This window comes from Dendrobates tinctorius, unplaced genomic scaffold (genome assembly GCF_039654945.1).
Source record: "Dendrobates tinctorius isolate UK_male_01 unplaced genomic scaffold, ASM3965494v1 ptg000036l, whole genome shotgun sequence".
Classification (NCBI taxonomy): Eukaryota; Metazoa; Chordata; class Amphibia; order Anura; family Dendrobatidae; genus Dendrobates; species Dendrobates tinctorius.
In genome coordinates, this window is record NW_027361704.1 from 36,844,378 (window position 1) to 36,865,655 (window position 21,278).

The following is a 21,278-nucleotide window of genomic DNA, read 5'->3' on the forward strand; positions in this document are numbered from 1 at the left end:
GAAAAGGTGTATAGAGGACTGGTGAGAAATGGAATCTCTCTACAGACTTCAGGACACATCTGTAATCTGTCAGGACCTGTGTATTTTACACCTCAAAGTAACAGGCTGTATCTGGATGGTGTAAAAAAGGTTTATAGAGGACTCGGGAGAAATTAAATCTCTCTACAGACTTCAGGACACAGTTGGATTCTGTCAGGTCCTGTGAATTTTACACATCAAAGTAACAGGCTGATTCTGGATGGTGTAAAAAAGGTGTATGGAGGACTGGGGAGAAATGGAATATCTCTAGAAACTTCAGGACACAGTTGTATTGTGTCAGGCCCTGTGTATATTACACCTCCAAGTAACAGTCTGATTCTGGATGGTGTAAAAAGGTGAATAGAGGACTGGGGAGAAATGGAATCTCTCTACAGACTTCAGGACACAGTTGAATTCTGTCAGGCCCTGTGTATATTACACCTAAAAGTAACAGGCTGATTCTGGATGGTGTAAAAAAAGGTGTATAGAGAACTGGGGACAAAATGAATCAATCTACAGACTTAAGGACACAGTTGTATTCTGTCAGGCCCTGTGTATTTTACACCTCAAAGTAACAGGCTGATTATGGATGGTGTAAAAAAGGTTTATAGAGGACTGGGGAGAAATGGAATCTCTCTACAGACTTCAGGACACAGATGTATTCTCTCAGGCCCTGTGTATATTACACCTCAAAGTAACACGCTGATACTGGATGGTGTAAAAAAGGTGTATAGCGGACTGGGGACAAAATGAATCAATCTACAGACTTCAGGACACATTTGGATTATGTCAAGCCCTGTGTATTTTACACCTCAAAGTAACAGGCTGATTCAGGATGGTGTAAAAGAGGTGTATAGAGAACTGGGGAGAAATGGAATCTCTGTACAGACTTCAGGACACTGTTGTATTCTGTCAGGCCCAGTGTATATTACACCTCAAAGTAACAGGCTGATTCTGGATGGTGTAAAGAGGTGTATAGAGGACTGGGGAGAAATGGAATCTCTTTACAGACTTCAGGACACAGTTGAATTCTGTCAGGCTCTGTGTATTTTACACCTCAAAGTAACAGGCTGATTCTGGATGGTGTAAAAAAGGTGTATGGAGGACTGGGGAGAAATGGAATCTCTCTACAGACTTCAGGACACAGTTGTATTGTGTCAGGCCCTGTGTATATTACACCTCCAAGTAACAGGCAGATTCTGGATGGTGTAGAAAAGCTGTATAGAGGACAGGGGAGAAAGGGAATCTCTCTACAGACTTCAGGACACAGCTGTAATCTGTCAGGCCCTGTGCATTTTACACCTCAAAGTAACAGGCTGATTCTGGATGGTGTAAAAGATGTGTATAGAGGACTGGGGAGAAATGGAATCTATCTACAGACATCATGACACAGTTGTATTCTGTCATGCCCTGTGTATTTTACACCTCAAAGTAACAGGCTGATTATGGATGGTGTAAAAAAGGTTTATAGAGGACTGGGGAGAAATGGAATCTCTCTACAGACTTCAGGACACAGTTGTATTCTGTCAGGCCCTGTGTATTTTACACCTCAAAGTAACAAGCTGATTCTGGATGGTGTAGAAAGGTTTATAGAGGACTGGGGAGAAATGGAATCTCTCTACAGACTTCAGGACACAGTTGTTTTCTGTCTAGGCCCTGTGTATTTTACACCTCAAAGTAACAGGCTGATTCTGAAAGGTGTAAAAGAGGTGTATAGAGGACTGGGGAGAAATGGAATCTATCTATTGACTTCAGGACACAGTTGGATTCTGTCAGGCCCTGTGTATTTTACACCTCAAAGTAACAGGCTGATTCTGGATGGTGTAAAAGAGGTGTATAGAGAACTGGGGAGAAATGGAATCTCTCTACAGACTTCAGGACACAGTTGTATTCTTTCAGGCCCTGTGTATATTACACCTCAAAGTAACAGGCTGATTCTGGATGGTGTAAAAAAGGTGTATAGAGGACTGGGGAGAAATGGAATCTCTCTACAGACTTCAGTACACAGCTGTATTCTGTCAGGCCCTGTGTATTTTACATCTCAAAGTACCAGGCTGAATCTGGATGGTGTAAAAGAGGTGTATAGAGGACTGGGGAGAAATGGAATCTATCTACAGACATCATGACACAGTTGTATTCTGTCAGGCCCTGTGTATATTACAACTCAAAGTACCTGGCTGATTCTGGATGGTGTAAAAGAGGTGTATAGAGGACTGGGGAGAAATGGAATCTCTCTATAGACTTCAGGACACAGTTGGATTCTGTCATACCCTGTGTATTTTACACCTCAAAGTCACAGGCTGATTCTGGATGGTGTAAAAGAGGTGTATAAAGGACTGGGGAGAAATGGAATCTCTCTACAGACTTCAGGACACAGTTGGATTCTGTCAGGTCCTGTGAATTTTACACCTCAAAGTAACAGGCTGATTCTGTATGGTGTAAAAGAGGTGTATACAGTACTGGTGAGAAATGGAATCTCTCTACAGACTTCAGGACACAGTTCAATTCTGTCAGGCTCTGTGTATTTTACACCTCCAAGTAACAGGCTGATTCTGGATGGTGTAAAAAGGTGTATAGAGGACTGGGGAGAAATGGAATCTCTCTTCAGACTTCAGGACACAGTTGAATTCTGTCAGGCCCTGTGTATATTACACCTCAAAGTAACAGGCTGATACTGGATGGTGTAAAAAAGGTGTATAGCGGACTGGGGACAAAATGAATCAATCTACAGACTTCAGGACACAGTTGGATTATGTCAGGACCTGTGTATTTTACACCTCAAAGTAACAGGCTGATTCTGGATGGTGTAAAAGAGGTGTATAGAGGACTGGGGAGAAATGGAATCTATCTACAGACATCATGACACAGTTGCATTCTGTCAGGCCCTGTGTATATTACAACTCAAAGTACCTGTCTGATTCTGGATGGTGTTAAAGAGGTGTATAGAGGACTGGGGAGAAATGGAATCTCTCTACAGACTTCAGGACACAGTTCAATTCTGTCAGGCTCTGTGTATTTTACACCTCCAAGTAACAGGCTGATTCTGGATGGTGTAAAAAGGTGTATAGAGAACTGGGGAGAAATGGAATCTCTCTACAGACTTCAGGACACAGTTGTATTCTGTCAGGCCCTGTGTATATTACACCTCAAAGTAACAGGCTGATTCTGGATGGTGTAAAAAAGGTGTATATAGGACTGGGGAGAAATGGAATCTCTCTACAGACTTCAGGACACAGCTGTATTCTGTCAGGTCCTGTGTATTTTACACCTCAAAGTAACAGGCTGAATCTGGATGGTGTAAAAGAGGTGTATAGAGGACTGGGGAGAAATGGAATCTATCTACAGACATCATGACTCAGTTGTATTCTGTCAGGCCCTGTGTATATTACAACTCAAAGTACCTGGCTGATTCTGGATGGTGTAAAAGAGGTGTATAGAGGACTGGGGAGAAATGGAATCTCTCAATAGACTTCAGGACAAAGTTGGATTCTGTCAGACCCTGTGTATTTTACACCTCAAAGTAACAGGCTGATTCTGGATGGTGTAAAAGAGGTGTACAAAGGACTGGGGAGAAATGGAATCTCTACAGACTTCAGGACACAGTTGGATTCTGTCAGGTCCTGTGAATTTTACACCTCAAAGTAACAGGCTGATTCTGTATGGTGTAAAAGAGGTGTATACAGTACTGGTGAGAAATGGAATCTCTCTACAGACTTCAGGACACAGTTGAATTCTGTCAGGCCCTGTGTATATTACACCTCAACGTAACAGGCTGATACTGGATGGTGTAAAAAAAGGACTATAGAGGACTGGGGACAAAATGAATCAATCTACAGACTTCAGGACACAGTTGTATTCTGTCAGGTCCTGTGTATTTTACACCTCAAAGTAACAGGCTGATTATGGATGGTGCAAAAGAGGTGTATAGAGAACTGGGGAGAAATGGAATCTCTCTACAAACTTCAGGACACGGTTGTATTCTGTCAGGCCCTGTGTATATTACACCTCAAAGTAACAGGCTGAATCTGGATGGTGTAAAAGAGGTGTATAGAGGACTGGGGAGAAATGGAATCTATCTACAGACATCATGACACAGTTGTATTCTGTCAGGCCCCGTGTATATTACAACTCAAAGTACCTGGTTTATTCTGGATGGTGTAAAAGAGGTGTATAGAGGACTGGGGAGAAATGGAATCTCTCTATAGACTTCAGGACACAGTTGGATTCTGTCAGGTCCTGTGAATTTTACATCTCAAAGTAACAGGCTGATTCTGGATGGTGCAAAAAAGGTGTATATAGGACTGGGGAGAAATGGAATCTCTCTGCAGACTTCAGGACACAGTTGGATTCTGTCAGGCCCTGTGTATTTTACACCTCAAAGTAACAGGCAGATTCTGGATGGTGTAAAAAAGGTGTATGGAGGACTGGGGAGTAATGGAATCTCTCTACAGACTTCAGGACACAGTTGTATTGTGTCAGGCCCTGTGTATATTACACCTCCAAGTAACAGGCTGATTTTGGATGGTGTAAAAGAGGTGTATAGGGGACTGGGGAGAAATGGAATCTCTCTATAGACTTCAGGACACAGTTGGATTCTGTCAGGTCCTGTGAATTTTACACCTCAAAGTAACAGGCTGATTCTGGATGGTGTAAAAGAGGTGTATACAGGACTGGTGAGAAATGGAATCTCTCTACAAACTTCAGGACACAGTTGTATTGTGTCAGGCCCTGTGTATATTACACCTCCAAGTAACAGGCTGATTCTGGATGGTGTAAAAAGGTGTACAGAGGACTGGGGAGAAATGGAATCTCTCTACAGACTTAAGGACACAGTTGAATTCTGTCAGGCCCTGTGTATATTACACCTAAAAGTAACAGGCTGATTCTGGATGGTGTAAAAAAGGTGTATAGAGAACTGGGGACAAAATGAATCAATCTACAGTTTTCAGGACACAGTTGTATTCTGTCAGGCCCCGTGTATTTTACACCTCAAAGTAGCAAGCTGATTCTGGATGGTGTAAAAAGGTTTATAGAGGACTGGGGAGAAATGGAATCTCTCTATAGACTTCAGTACACAGTTGGATTCTGTCAGACCCTGTGTATTTTACACCTCAAAGTAGCAAGCTGATTCTGGATGGTGTAAAAAGGTTTATAGAGGACTGGGGAGAAATGGAATCTCTCTACTGACTTCATTACACAGCTGTATTCTGTCAGGCCCTGTGTATTTTACTCCTCAAAATAACAGGCTGATTCTGGATGGTGTAAAAGAGGTGTATAGAGGACTGGGGAGAAATGGAATCTATCTACAGACATCATGACACAGTTGGATTCTGTCAGGCCCTGTGTATTTTACACCTCAAAGTAACAGGCTGATTTTGGATGGTGCAAAAGAGGTGTATAGAGAACTGGGGAGAAATGGAATCTCTCTACAAACTTCAGTACACGGTTGTATTCTGTCAGGCCCTGTGTATATTACACCTCAAAGTAACAGGCTGATTCTGGATGGTGTAAAAGAGGTGTATAGAGAAATGGGGAGAAATGGAATATCTCTACTGACTTCATGACACAGTTGTATTCTGTCAGGCCCTGTGTATATTACACGTCAAAGTAACAGGCTGATTCTGGATGGTTTAGAAAAGGTGTATAGAGGACTGGGGAGAAATGGAATCTCTCTACGGACTTCAGGACACAGCTGTATTCTGTCAGGCCCTGTGTATTTTACTCCTCAAAATAACAGGCTGATTCTGGATGGTGTAAAAGAGGTGTATAGAGGACTGGGGAGAAATGGAATCTATCTACAGACTTCAGGACACAGTTGGATTCTCTCAGGCCCTGTGTATTTTACACCTCAAAGTAACAGGCTGATTCTGGATGGTGCAAAAGAGGTGTATAGAGAACTGGGGAGAAATGGAATCTCTCTACAAACTTCAGGACACGGTTGTATTCTGTCAGGCCCTGTGTATATTACACCTCAAAGTAACAGGCTGATTCTGGATGGTGTAAAAAAGGTGTATAGAGGACTGGGGAGAAATGGAATCTGTCTACAGACATCATGACACAGTTGTATTCTTTCAGGCCCTGTGTATATTACAACTCAAAGTACCTGGTTGATTCTGGATGGTGTAAAATAGGTGTATAGGGGACTGGGGAGAAATGGAATCTCTCTATAGACTTCAGGACACAGTTGGATTCTGTCAGGTCCTGTGAATTTTACACCTCAAAGTAACAGGCTGATTCTGGATGGTGTAAAAGAGGTGTATACAGGACTGGTCAGAAATGGAATCTCTCTACAAACTTCAGGACACAATTGTATTGTGTCAGGCCCTGTGTATATTACACCTCCAAGTAACAGGCTGATTCTGGATGGTGTAAAAAGGTGTATAGAGGACTGGGGAGAAATGGAATCTCTCTACAGACTTCAGGACACAGTTGAATTCTGTCAGGCCCTGTGTATATAACACCTAAAAGTAACAGGCTGATTCTGGATGGTGTAAAAAAAGGTGTATAGAGGACTGGGGACAAAATGAATCAATCTACAGACTTAAGGACACAGTTGGATTCTGCCAGGCCCTGTTTATTTTACACCTCAAAGTAACAGGCTGATTATGGATGGTGTAAAACAGGTTTATAGAGGACTGGGGAGAAATGGAATCTCTCTACAGACTTCAGGACACAGTTGTATTCTGTCAGGCCCCGTGTATTTTACATATCAAAGTAGCAAGCTGATTCTGGATGGTGTAGAAAGGTTTATAGAAGACTGGGGAGAAATGGAATCTCTCTACAGACTTCAGGAAACTGTTGTATTCTGTCAGGCTCCGTGTATTTTACACTTCAAAGTAACAAGCTGATTCTGGATAGTGTAAAAAGGTTTATAGAGGACTGGGGAGAAATGGAATCTCTCTACAAACTTCAGGACACGGTTGTATTCTGTCAGGCCCTGTGTATATTACACCTCAAAGTAACAGGCTGATTCTGGATGGTGTAAAAAAGGTGTATAGAGGACTGGGGAGAAATGACATCTCTCTACAGACTTCAGGACACAGCTGTATTCTGTCAGGCCCTGTATATTTTACACCTCAAAGTAACAGGCTGAATCTGGATGGTGTAAAAGAGGTGTATAGAGGACTGGGGAGAAATGGAATCTATCTACAGACATCATGACACAGTTGTATTCTGTCAGGCCCTGTGTATATTACAACTCAAAGTACCTGGTTGATTCTGGATGGTGTAAAAGAGGTGTATAGAGGACTGGGGAGAAATGGAATCTCTCTATAGACTTCAGGACACAGTTGGATTCTGTCAGGTCCTGTGAATTTTACACCTCAAAGTAACAGGCTGATTCTGGATGGTGTAAAAGAGGTGTATACAGGACTGGTGAGAAATGGAATCTCTCTACAGACTTCAGGACACAGTTGAATTCTGTCAGGCTCTGTGTATTTTACACCTCAAAGTAACAGGCTGATTCTGGATGGTGCAAACAAGGTGTATATATGACTGGGGAGAAATGGAATCTCTCTGCAGACTTCAGGACACAGTTGGATTCTGTCAGGCCCTGTGTATTTTACACCTCAAAGTAACAGGCAGATTCTGGATGGTGTAAAAAAGGTGTATGGAGGACTGGGGAGTAATGGAATCTCTCTACAGACTTCAGTACACAGTTGTATTGTGTCAGGCCCTGTGTATATTACACCTCCAAGTAACAGGCTGATTTTGGATGGTGTAGAAAAGGTGTATAGAGGACTGGGGAGAAATGGAATATCTCTACAGACTTCAGGACACAGTTGTATTCTCTAAGGCCCTGTGTATATTACACCTCAAAGTAATAGGCTGATTCTGGATGGTGTAGAAAAGGTGTATAGAGGACTGGGGTGAAATGGAATCTCTCTACAGACTTAAGGACACAGCTGTATTCTGTCAGGCCCTGTGTATTTTACACCTCAAAGTAACAGGCTGATTCTGGATGGTGTAAAAGAGGTGTATAGAGGACTGGGGAGAAATGGAATCTATCTACAGACATCATGACACAGTTGGATTCTGTCCGGCCCTGTGTATTTTACACCTCAAAGTAGCAGGCTGATTCTGGATGGTGTAAAAGAGGTGTATAGAGAATTGGGGAGAAATGGAATCTCTCTACAGACTTCAGGACACAGTTGTATTCTGTCAGGCCCTGTGTATATTACACATCAAAGTAACAGGCTGATTCTGGATGGTGTAGAAAAGGTGTATAGAGGACTGGGGAGAAATGGAATCTCTCTACAGACTTCAGGACACATATGTAATCTGTCAGGACCTGTGTATTTTACACCTCAAAGTAACAGGCTGTTTCTGGATGGTGTAAAAAAGGTTTATAGAGGACTCGGGAGAAATGAAATCTCTCTACAGACTTCAGGACACAGTTGGATTCTGTCAGGTCCTGTGAATTTTACACCTCAAAGTAACAGGCTGATTCTGGATGGTGTAAAAAAGGTGTATAGAGGACTGGGGAGAAATGGAATCTCTCTACAGACTTCAGGACACAGTTGAATTCTGTCAGGCCCTGTGTATATTACACCTAAAAGTAACAGGCTGATTCTGGATGGTGTAGAAAAGGTGTATAGAGGACTGGGGAGAATTGGAATCTCTCTACTGACTTCAGGACACAGCTGTATTCTGTCAGGCCCTGTGTATTTTACTCCTCAAAGTAACAGGCTGATTCTGGATGGTGTAAAAGAGGTGTATAGAGGACTGGGGAGAAATGGAATCTATCTACAGACATCATGACACAGTTGGATTCTGTCAGGCCCTGTGTATTTTACACCTCAAAGTAACAGGCTGATTCTGGATGGTGTAAAAAAAGGTGTATAGAGAACTGGGGACAAAATGAATCAATCTACAGACTTAAGGACACAGTTGTATTCTGTCAGGCCCTGTGTATTTTACACCTCAAAGTAACAGGCTGATTATGGATGGTGTAAAAAAGGTTTATAGAGGACTGGGGAGAAATGGAATCTCTCTACAGACTTCAGGACACAGTTGTATTCTGTCAGGCCCCGTGTATTTTACACCTCAAAATAGCAAGCTGATTCTGGATGGTGTAAAAAGGTTTATAGAGGACTGGGGAGAAATGGAATCTCTCTATAGACTTCAGGACACAGTTGGATTCTGTCAGACCCTGTGTATTTTACACCTCAAAGTCACAGGCTGATTCTGGATGGTGTAAAAGAGGTGTATAAAGGACTGGGGAGAAATGGAATCTCTCTACAGACTTCAGGTCACAGTTGTATTCTGTCAGGCCCCGTGTATTTTACATATCAAAGTAGCAAGCTGATTCTGGATGGTGTAGAAAGGTTTATAGAGGACTGGGGAGAAATGGAATCTCTCTACAGACTTCAGGAAACTGTTGTATTCTGTCAGGCTCCGTGTATTTTACACTTCAAAGTAACAAGCTGATTCTGGATAGTGTAAAAAGGTTTATAGAGGACTGGGGAGAAATGGAATCTCTCTACAGACTTCAGGACACAGTTGTTTTATGTCAGGCCCTGTGTATTTTACACCTCAAAGTAACAGGCTGATTCTGAATGGTGTAAAAGAGGTGTATAGAGGACTGGGGAGAAAAGGAATCTATCTATAGACTTCAGGACACAGTTGGATTCTGTCAGACCCTGTGTATTTTACACCTCAAAGTAACAGGCTGATTCTGGATGGTGTAAAAGAGGTGTATAGAGGACTGGGAAGAAATGGAATCTCTCTACAGACTTCAGGGCACAGTTGTATTCTGTCAGGCCCTGTGTATTTTAATCCTCAAATTAACAGGCTGATTCTGGATGGTGTAAAAGAGGTGTATAGAGGACTGGGGAGAAATGGAATCTATCTACAGACATCATGACACAGTTGGATTCTGTCAGGCCCTGTGTATTTTACACCTCAAAGTAACAGGCTGATTCTGGATGGTGTAAAAAAAGGTGTATAGAGAACTGGGGACAAAATGAATCAATCTACAGACTTAAGGACACAGTTGTATTCTGTCAGGCCCTGTGTATTTTACACCTCAAAGTAACAGGCTGATTATGGATGGTGTAAAAAAGGTTTATAGAGGACTGGGGAGAAATGGAATCTCTCTACAGACTTCAGGACACAGTTGTATTCTGTCAGGCCCCGTGTATTTTACACCTCAAAATAGCAAGCTGATTCTGGATGGTGTAAAAAGGTTTATAGAGGACTGGGGAGAAATGGAATCTCTCTATAGACTTCAGGACACAGTTGGATTCTGTCAGACCCTGTGTATTTTACACCTCAAAGTCACAGGCTGATTCTGGATGGTGTAAAAGAGGTGTATAAAGGACTGGGGAGAAATGGAATCTCTCTACAGACTTCAGGACACAGTTGGATTCTGTCAGGTCCTGTGAATTTTACACCTCAAAGTAACAGGCTGATTCTGTATGGTGTAAAAGAGGTGTATACAGTACTGGGGAGAAATGGAATCTCTTTACAGACTTCAGGACACAATTGAATTCTGTCAGGCTCTGTGTATTTTACACCTCAAAGTAACAGGCTGATTCTGGATGGTGTAAAAAAGGTGTATAGAGGACTGGGGAGAAATGGAATCTCTCTACAGACTTCAGGACACAGTTGTATTGTGTCAGGCCCTGTGTATATTACACCTCCAAGTAACAGGCTGATTCTGGATGGTGTAGAAAAGCTGTATAGAGGACTGGGGAGAAATGGAATATCTCTACAGACTTCAGGACACAGCTGTAATCTGTCAGGCCCTGTGCATTTTACACCTCAAAGTAACAGGCTGATTCTGGATGGTGTAAAAGATGTGTATAGAGGACTGGGGAGAAATGGAATCTATCTACAGACATCATGACACAGTTGTATTCTGTCATGCCCTGTGTATTTTACACCTCAAAGTAACAGGCTGATTATGGATGGTGTAAAAAAGGTTTATAGAGGACTGGGGAGAAATGGAATCTCTCTACAGACTTCAGGACACAGTTGTATTCTGTCAGGCCCCGTGTATTTTACATATCAAAGTAGCAAGCTGATTCTGGATGGTGTAGAAAGGTTTATAGAGGACTGGGGAGAAATGGAATCTCTCTACAGACTTCAGGAAACTGTTGTATTCTGTCAGGCTCCGTGTATTTTACACTTCAAAGTAACAAGCTGATTCTGCATAGTGTAAAAAGGTTTATAGAGGACTGGGGAGAAATGGAATCTCTCTACAGACTTCAGGACACAGTTGTTTTATGTCAGGCCCTGTGTAATTTACACCTCAAAGTAACAGGCTGATTCTGAATGGTGTAAAAGAGGTGTATAGAGGACTGGGGAGAAAAGGAATCTATCTATAGACTTCAGGACACAGTTGGATTCTGTCAGACCCTGTGTATTTTACACCTCAAATTAGCAAGCTGATTCTGGATGGTGTAAAAGAGGTGTATAGAGGACTGGGAAGAAATGGAATCTCTCTACAGACTTCAGGGCACAGTTGTATTCTGTCAGGCCCTGTGTATTTTACACCTCAAAGTAACAGGCTGATTCTGGATGGTGAAAAAGAGGTGTATAGAGAATTGGGGAGAAATGGAATATCTCTACTGACTTCATGACACAGTTGTATTCTGTCAGGCCCTGTGTATATTACACCTCAAAGTAACAGGCTGATTCTGGATGGTGTAGAAAAGGTGTATAGAGGACTGGGGAGAATTGGAATCTCTCTACTGACTTCAGGACACAGCTGTATTCTGTCAGGCCCTGTGTATTTTACTCCTCAAAGTAACAGGCTGATTCTGGATGGTGTAAAAGAGGTGTATAGAGGACTGGGGAGAAATGGAATCTATCTACAGACATCATGACACAGTTGGATTCTGTCAGGCCCTGTGTATTTTACACCTCAAAGTAACAGGCTGATTCTGGATGGTGCAAAAGAGGTGTATAGAGAACTGGGGAGAAATGGAATCTCTCTACAAACTTCAGGACACGGTTGTATTCTGTCAGGCCCTGTGTATATTACACCTCAAAGTAACAGGCTGATTCTGGATGGTGTAAAAAAGGAGTATAGAGGACTGGGGAGAAGTGACATCTCTCTACAGACTTCAGGACACAGCTGTCTTCTGTCAGGACCTGTGTATTTTACACCTCAAAGTAACAGGCTGAATCTGGATGGTGTAAAAGAGGTGTATAGAGGACTGGGGAGAAATGGAATCTATCTACAGACATCATGACACAGTTGTATTCTGTCAGGCCCTGTGTATATTACAACTCAAAGTACCTGGTTGATTCTGGATGGTGTAAAAGAGGTGTATAGAGGACTGGGGAGAAATGGAATCTCTCTATAGACTTCAGGACACAGTTGGATTCTGTCAGGTCCTGTGAATTTTACACCTCAAAGTAGCAGGCTGATTCTGGATGGTGTAAAAGAGGTGTATAGAGAATTGGGGAGAAATGGAATCTCTCTACAGACTTCAGGACACAGTTGTATTCTGTCAGTCCCTGTGTATATTACACATCAAAGTAACAGGCTGATTCTGGATGGTGTAGAAAAGGTGTATAGAGAACAGGGGAGAAATGGAATCTCTCTACAGACTTCAGGACACATCTGTAATCTGTCAGGACCTGTGTATTTTACACCTCAAAGTAACAGGCTGTTTCTGGATGGTGTAAAAAAGGTTTATAGAGGACTCGGGAGAAATGAAATCTCTCTACAGACTTCAGGACACAGTTGGATTCTGTCAGGTCCTGTGAATTTTACACCTCAAAGTAACAGGCTGATTCTGGATGGTGTAAAAAAGGTGTATGGAGGACTGGGGAGAAATGGAATATCTCTACAAACTTCAGGACACAGTTGTATTGTGTCAGGCCCTGTGTATATTACACCTCCAAGTAACAGGCTGATTCTGGATGGTGTAAAAAGGTGAATAGAGGACTGGGGAGAAATGGAATCTCTCTACAGACTTCAGGACACAGTTGAATTCTGTCAGGCCCTGTGTATATTACACCTAAAAGTAACAGGCTGATTCTGGATGGTGTAAAAAAAGGTGTATAGAAAACTGGGGACAAAATGAATCAATCTACAGACTTAAGGACACAGTTGTATTCTGTCAGGCCCTGTGTATTTTACACCTCAAAGTAACAGGCTGATTATGGATGGTGTAAAAAAGGTGTATAGAGGACTGGGGAGAAATGACATCTCTCTACAGACTTCAGGACACAGCTGTCTTCTGTCAGGCCCTGTGTATTTTACACCTCAAAGTAACAGGCTGAATCTGGATGGTGTAAAAGAGGTGTATAGAGGACTGGGGAGAAATGGAATCTATCTACAGACATCATGACACAGTTGTATTCTGTCAGGCCCTGTGTATATTACAACTCAAAGTACCTGGTTGATTCTGGATGGTGTAAAAGAGGTGTATAGAGGACTGGGGAGAAATGGAATCTCTCTATAGACTTCAGGACACAGTTGGATTCTGTCAGGTCCTGTGAATTTTACACCTCAAAGTAACAGGCTGATTCTGGATGGTGTAAAAGAGGTGTATACAGGACTGGTGAGAAATGGAATCTCTCTACAGACTTCAGGACACAGTTGAATTCTGTCAGGCTCTGTGTATTTTACACCTCAAAGTAACAGGCTGATTCTGGATGGTGCAAAAAAGGTGTATATAGGACTGGGGAGAAATGGAATCTCTCTGCAGACTTCAGGACACAGTTGGATTCTGTCAGGCCCTGTGTATTTTACACCTCCAAGTAACAGGCTGATTTTGGATGGTGTAGAAAAGTTGTATAGAGGACTGGGGAGAAATGGAATATCTCTACAGACTTCAGGACACAGTTGTATTCTCTAAGGCCCTGTGTTTATTACACCTCAAAGTAACAGGCTGATTCTGGATGGTGTAGAAAAGGTGTATAGAGGACTGGGGTGAAATGGAATCTCTCTACAGACTTAAGGACACAGCTGTATTCTGTCAGGCCCTGTGTATTTTACACCTCCAAGAAACAGGCTGATTCTGGATGGTGTAAAAGAGGTGTATAGAGGACTGGGGAGAAATGGAATCTAGCTGCAGACATCATGACACAGTTGGATTCTGTCCGGCCCTGTGTATTTTACACCTCAAAGTAGCAGGCTGATTCTGGATGGTGTAAAAGAGGTGTATAGAGAATTGGGGAGAAATGGAATTTCTCTACAAACTTCAGGACACAGTTGTATTCTGTCAGGCCCTGTGTATATTACACATCAAAGTAACAGGCTGATTCTGGATGGTGTAGAAAAGGTGTATAGAGGACTGGGGAGAAATGGAATCTCTCTACAGACTTCAGGACACATCTGTAATCTGTCAGGACCTGTGTATTTTACACCTCAAAGTAACAGGCTGTTTCTGGATGGTGTAAAAAAGGTTTATAGAGGACTCGGGAGAAATGAAATCTCTGTACAGACTTCAGGACACAGTTGGATTCTGTCAGGTCCTGTGAATTTTACACCTCCAAGTAACAGGCTGATTCTGGATGGTGTAAAAAGGTGAATAGAGGACTGGGGAGAAATGGAATCTCTCTACAGACTTCAGGACACAGTTGAATTCTGTCAGGCCCTGGGTATATTACACCTAAAAGTAACAGGCTGATTCTGGATGGTGTAAAAAAAGGTGTATAGAGAACTGGGGACAAAATGAATCAATCTACAGACTTAAGGACACAGTTGTATTCTGTCAGGCCCTGTGTATTTTACACCTCAAAGTAACAGGCTGATTATGGATGGTGTAAAAAAGGTTTATAGAGGACTGGGGAGAAATGGAATCTCTCTACAGACTTTAGGACACAGTTGTATTCTGTCAGGCCCCGTGTATTTTACACCTCAAAATGGCAAGCTGATTCTGGATGGTGTAAAAAGGTTTATAGAGGACTGGGGAGAAATGGAATCTCTCTATAGACTTCAGGACACAGTTGGATTCTGTCAGACCCTGTGTATTTTACACCAAAAAGTCACTGGCTGATTCTGGATGGTGTAAAAGAGGTGTATAAAGGACTGGGGAGAAATGGAATCTCTCTACAGACTTCAGGACACAGTTGGATTCTGTCAGGTCCTGTGAATTTTACACCTCAAAGTAACAGGCTGATTCTGTATGGTGTAAAAGAGGTGTATACAGTACTGGGGAGAAATGGAATCTCTTTACAGACTTCAGGACACAGTTGGATTCTGTCAGGCCCTGTGTATTTTACACCTCAAAGTAACAGGCTGATTCTGGATGGTGTAAAAAAGGTGTATGGAGGACTGGGGAGAAATGGAATCTCTCTACAGACTTCAGGACACAGTTGTATTGTTTCAGGCCCTGTGTATATTACACCTCCAAGTAACAGGCTGATTCTGGATGGTGTAGAAAAGCTGTATAGAGGACTGGGGAGAAATGGAATCTCTCTACAGACTTCAGGACACAGTTGGATTCTGTCAGACCCTGTGTATTTTACACCAAAAAGTCACTGGCTGATTCTGGATGGTGTAAAAGAGGTGTATAAAGGACTGGGGAGAAATGGAATCTCTCTACAGACTTCAGGACACAGTTGGATTCTGTCAGGCCCTGTGAATTTTACACCTCAAAGTAACAGGCTGATTCTGGATGGTGTAAAAGAGGTGTATATAGGACTGGGGAGAAATGGAATCTCTTTACAGACTTCAGGACACAGTTGAATTCTGTCAGGCTCTGTGTATTTTACACCTCAAAGTAACAGGCTGATTCTGGATGGTGTAAAAAAGGTGTATAGAGGACTGGGGACAAAATGAATCAATCTACAGACTTAAGGACACAGTTGTATTCTGTCAGGCCCTGTGTATTTTACACCTCAAAGTAACAGGCTGATTATGGATGGTGTAAAAAAGGTTTATAGAGGACTGGGGAGAAATGGAATCTCTCTACAGACTTCAGGAAACTGTTGTATTCTGTCAGGCCCTGTGAATTTTACCCCTCAAAGTAACAGGCTGATTCTGGATGGTGTAAAAGAGATGTATATAGGACTGGGGAGAATTGGAATCTCTCTACAGACTTCAGGACACAGTTGTATTCTGTCAGGCCCTGTGTATATTACACCTCCAAGTAACAGGCTGATTCTGGATGGTGTAGAAAAGCTGTATAGAGGACTGGGGAGAAATGGAATCTCTCTACAGACTTCAGGACACAGCTGTAATCTGTCAGGCCCTGTGCATTTTACACCTCAAAGTAACAGGCTGATTCTGGATGGTGTAAAAGATGTGTATAGAGGACTGGGGAGAAATGGAATCTATCTGCAGACATCATGACACAGTTGTATTCTGTCATGCCCTGTGTATTTTACACCTCAAAGTAACAGGCTGATTATGGATGGTGTAAAAAAGGTTTATAGAGGACTGGGGAGAAATGGAATCTCTCTACAGACTTCAGGACACAGTTGTATTCTGTCAGGCCCCGTGTATTTTACATATCAAAGTAGCAAGCTGATTCTGGATGGTGTAGAAAGGTTTATAGAGGACTGGGGAGAAATGGAATCTCTCTACAGACTTCAGGAAACTGTTGTATTCTGTCAGGCTCCGTGTATTTTACACTTCAAAGTAACAAGCTGATTCTGGATAGTGTAAAAAGGTTTATAGAGGACTGGGGAGAAATGGAATCTCTCTACAGACTTCAGGACACAGTTGTTTTATGTCAGGCCGTGTGTATTTTACACCTCAAAGTAACAGGCTGATTCTGAATGGTGTAAAAGAGGTGTATAGAGGACTGGGGATAAAAGGAATCTATCTATAGACTTCAGGGCACAGTTGTATTCTGTCAGGCCCTGTGTATTTTACACCTCAAAGTAACAGGCTGATTCTGGATGGTGTAAAAGAGGTGTATAGAGAATTGGGGAGAAATGGAATATCTCTACTGACTTCATGACACAGTTGTATTCTGTCAGGCCCTGTGTATATTACACCTCAAAGTAACAGGCTGATTCTGGATGGTGTAGAAAAGGTGTATAGAGGACTGGGGAGAATTGGAATCTCTCTACTGACTTCATAACACAGCTGTATTCTGTCAGGCCCTGTGTATTTTACTCCTCAAAGTAACAGGCTGATTCTGGATGGTGTAAAAGAGGTGTATAGAGGACTGGGGAGAAATGGAATCTATCTACAGACATCATGACACAGTTGGATTCTGTCAGGCCCTGTGTATTTTACACCTCAAAGTAACAGGCTGATTCTGGATGGTGTAAAAAAAGGTGTACAGAGAACTGGGGACAAAATGAATCAATCTACAGACTTAAGGACACAGTTGTATTCTGTCAGGCCCTGTGTATTTTACACCTCAAAGTAACAGGCTGATTATGGATGGTGTAAAAAAGGTTTATAGAGGACTGGGGAGAAATGGAATCTCTCTACAGACTTCAGGACACAGTTGTATTCTGTCAGGCCCCGTGTATTTTACACCTCAAAATAGCAAGCTGATTCTGGATGGTGTAAAAAGGTTTATAGAGGACTGGGGAGAAATGGAATCTCTCTATAGACTTCAGGACACAGTTGGATTCTGTCAGACCCTGTGTATTTTACACCTCAAAGTCACAGGCTGATTCTGGATGGTGTAAAAGAGGTGTATAAAGGACACGGGAGAAATGGAATCTCTCTACAGACTTCAGGACACAGTTGGATTCTGTCAGGTCCTGTGAATTTTACACCTCAAAGTAACAGGCTGATTCTGTATGGTGTAAAAGAGGTGTATACAGTACTGGGGAGAAATGGAATCTCTTTACAGACTTCAGGACACAATTGAATTCTGTCAGGCTCTGTGTATTTTACACCTCAAAGTAACAGGCTGATTCTGGATGGTGTAAAAAAGGTGTATAGAGGACTGGGGAGAAATGGAATCTCTCTACAGACTTCAGGACACAGTTGTATTGTGTCAGGCCCTGTGTATATTACACCTCCAAGTAACAGGCTGATTCTGGATGGTGTAGAAAAGCTGTATAGAGGACTGGGGAGAAATGGAATCTCTCTACAGACTTCAGGACACAGCTGTAATCTGTCAGGCCCTGTGCATTTTACACCTCAAAGTAACAGGCTGATTCTGGATGGTGTAAAAGATGTGTATAGAGGACTGGGGAGAAATGGAATCTATCTACAGACATCATGACACAGTTGTATTCTGTCATGCCCTGTGTATTTTACACCTCAAAGTAACAGGCTGATTATGGATGGTGTAAAAAAGGTTTATAGAGGACTGGGGAGAAATGGAATCTCTCTACAGACTTCAGGACACAGTTGTATTCTGTCAGGCCCCGTTTATTTTACATATCAAAGTAGCAAGCTGATTCTGGATGGTGTAGAAAGGTTTATAGAGGACTGGGGAGAAATGGAATCTCTCTACAGACTTCAGGAAACTGTTGTATTCTGTCAGGCTCCGTGTATTTTACACTTCAAAGTAACAAGCTGATTCTGGATAGTGTAAAAAGGTGTATAGAGGACTGGGGAGAAAAGGAATTTCTCTACAAACTTCAGGACACAGTTGTATTCTGTCAGGCCCTGTGTATATTACACATCAAAGTAACAGGCTGATTCTGGATGGTGTAGAAAAGGTGTATAGAGGACTGGGGAGAAATGGAATCTCTCTACAGACTTCAGGACACATCTGTAATCTGTCAGGACTTGTGTATTTTACACCTCAAAGTAACAGGCTGTTTCTGGATGGTGTAAAAAAGGTTTATAGAGGACTCGGGAGAAATGAAATCTCTGTACAGACTTCAGGACACAGTTGGATTCTGTCAGGTCCTGTGAATTTTACACCTCAAAGTAACAGGCTGATTCTGGATGGTGTAAAAAAGGTGTATGGAGGACTGGGGAGAAATGGAATATCTCTACAAACTTCAGGACACAGTTGTATTGTGTCAGGCCCTGTGTATATTACACCTCCAAGTAACAGGCTGATTCTGGATGGTGTAAAAAGGTGAATAGAGGACTGGGGAGAAATGGAATCTCTCTACAGACTTCAGGACACAGTTGAATTCTGTCAGGCCCTGGGTATATTACACCTAAAAGTAACAGGCTGATTCTGGATGGTGTAAAAAAAGGTATATAGAGAACTGGGGACAAAATGAATCAATCTACAGACTTAAGGACACAGTTGTATTCTGTCAGGCCCTGTGTATTTTACAACTCAAAGTAACAGGCTGATTATGGATGGTGTAAAAAAGGTTTATAGAGGACTGGGGAGAAATGGAATCTCTCTACAGACTTGAGGACACAGTTGTATTCTGTCAGGCCCCGTGTATTTTACACCTCAAAATAGCAAGCTGATTCTGGATGGTGTAAAAAGGTTTATAGATGACTGGGGAGAAATGGAATCTCTCTATAGACTTCAGGACACAGTTGGATTCTGTCAGACCCTGTGTATTTTACACCTAAAAGTCACTGGCTGATTCTGGATGGTGTAAAAGAGGTGTATAAAGGACTGGGGAGAAATGGAATCTCTCTACAGACTTCAGGACACAGTTGGATTCTGTCAGGTCCTGTGAATTTTACACCTCAAAGTAACAGGCTGATTCTGTATGGTGTAAAAGAGGTGTATACAGTACTGGGGAGAAATGGAATCTCTTTACAGACTTCAGGACACAGTTGGATTCTGTCAGGCCCTGTGTATTTTACACCTCAAAGTAACAGGCTGATTCTGGATGGTGTAAAAAAGGTGTATGGAGGACTGGGGAGAAATGGAATCTCTCTACAGACTTCAGGACACAGTTGTATTGTTTCAGGCCCTGTGTATATTACACCTCCAAGTAACAGGCTGATTCTGGATGGTGTAGAAAAGCTGTATAGAGGACTGGGGAGAAATGGAATCTCTCTACAGACTTCAGGACACAGCTGTAATCTGTCAGGTCCTGTGAATTTTACCCCTCAAAGTAACAGGCTGATTCTGGATGGTGTAAAAGAGGTGTATATAGGACTGGGGAGAAATGGAATCTCTTTACAGACTTCAGGACACAGTTGAATTCTGTCAGGCTCTGTGTATTTTACACCTCAAAGTAACAGGCTGATTCTGGATGGTGTAAAAAAGGTGTATAGAGGACTGGGGACAAAATGAATCAATCTACAGACTTAAGGACACAGTTGTATTCTGTCAGGCCCTGTGTATTTTACACCTCAAAGTAACAGGCTGATTATGGATGGTGTAAAAAAGGTTTATAGAGGACTGGGGAGAAATGGAATCTCTCTACAGACTTCAGGAAACTGTTGTATTCTGTCAGGCCCTGTGAATTTTACCCCTCAAAGTAACAGGCTGATTCTGGATGGTGTATAAGAGATGTATATAGGACTGGGGAGAAATGGAATCTCTCTACAGACTTCAGGACACAGTTGGATTCTGTCAGGCCCTGTGTATTTTACACCTCAAAGTAACAGGCTGATTCTGGATGGTGTAAAAAAGGTGTATGGAGGACTAGGGAGAAATGCAATCTCTCTACAGACTTCAGGACACAGTTGTATTGTGTCAGGCCCTGTGTATATTACACCTCCAAGTAACAGGCTGATTCTGGATGGTGTAGAAAAGCTGTATAGAGGACTGAGGAGAAATGGAATCTCTCTACAGACTTCAGGACACAGCTGTAATCTGTCAGGCCCTGTGCATTTTACACCTCAAAGTAACAGGCTGATTCTGGATGGTGTAAAAGATGTATATAGAGGACTGGGGAGAAATGGAATCTATCTACAGACATCATGACACAGTTGTATTCTGTCATGCCCTGTGTATTTTACACCTCAAAGTAACAGGCTGATTATGGATGGTGTAAAAAAGGTTTATAGAGGACTGGGGAGAAATGGAATCTCTCTACAGACTTCAGGACACAGTTGTATTCTGTCAGGCCCTGTGTATATTACACATCAAAGTAACAGGCTGATTCTGGATGGTGTAGAAAAGGTGTATAGAGGACTGGGGAGAAATGGAATCTCTCTACAGACTTCAGGACACATCTGTAATCTGTCAGGACCTGTGTATTTTACACCTCAAAGTAACAGGCTGTTTCTGGATGGTGTAAAAAAGGTTTATAGAGGACTCGGGAGAAATGAAATCTCTCTACAGACTTCTGGACACAGTTGGATTCTGTCAGGTCCTGTGAATTTTACACCTCAAAGTAACAGGCTGATTCTGGATGGTGTAAAAAAGGTGTATGGAGGACTGGGGAGAAATGGAATATCTCTACAAACTTCAGGACACAGTTGTATTGTGTCAGGCCCTGTGTATATTACACCTCCAAGTAACAGGCTGATTCTGGATGGAGTAAAAAGGTGAATAGAGGAC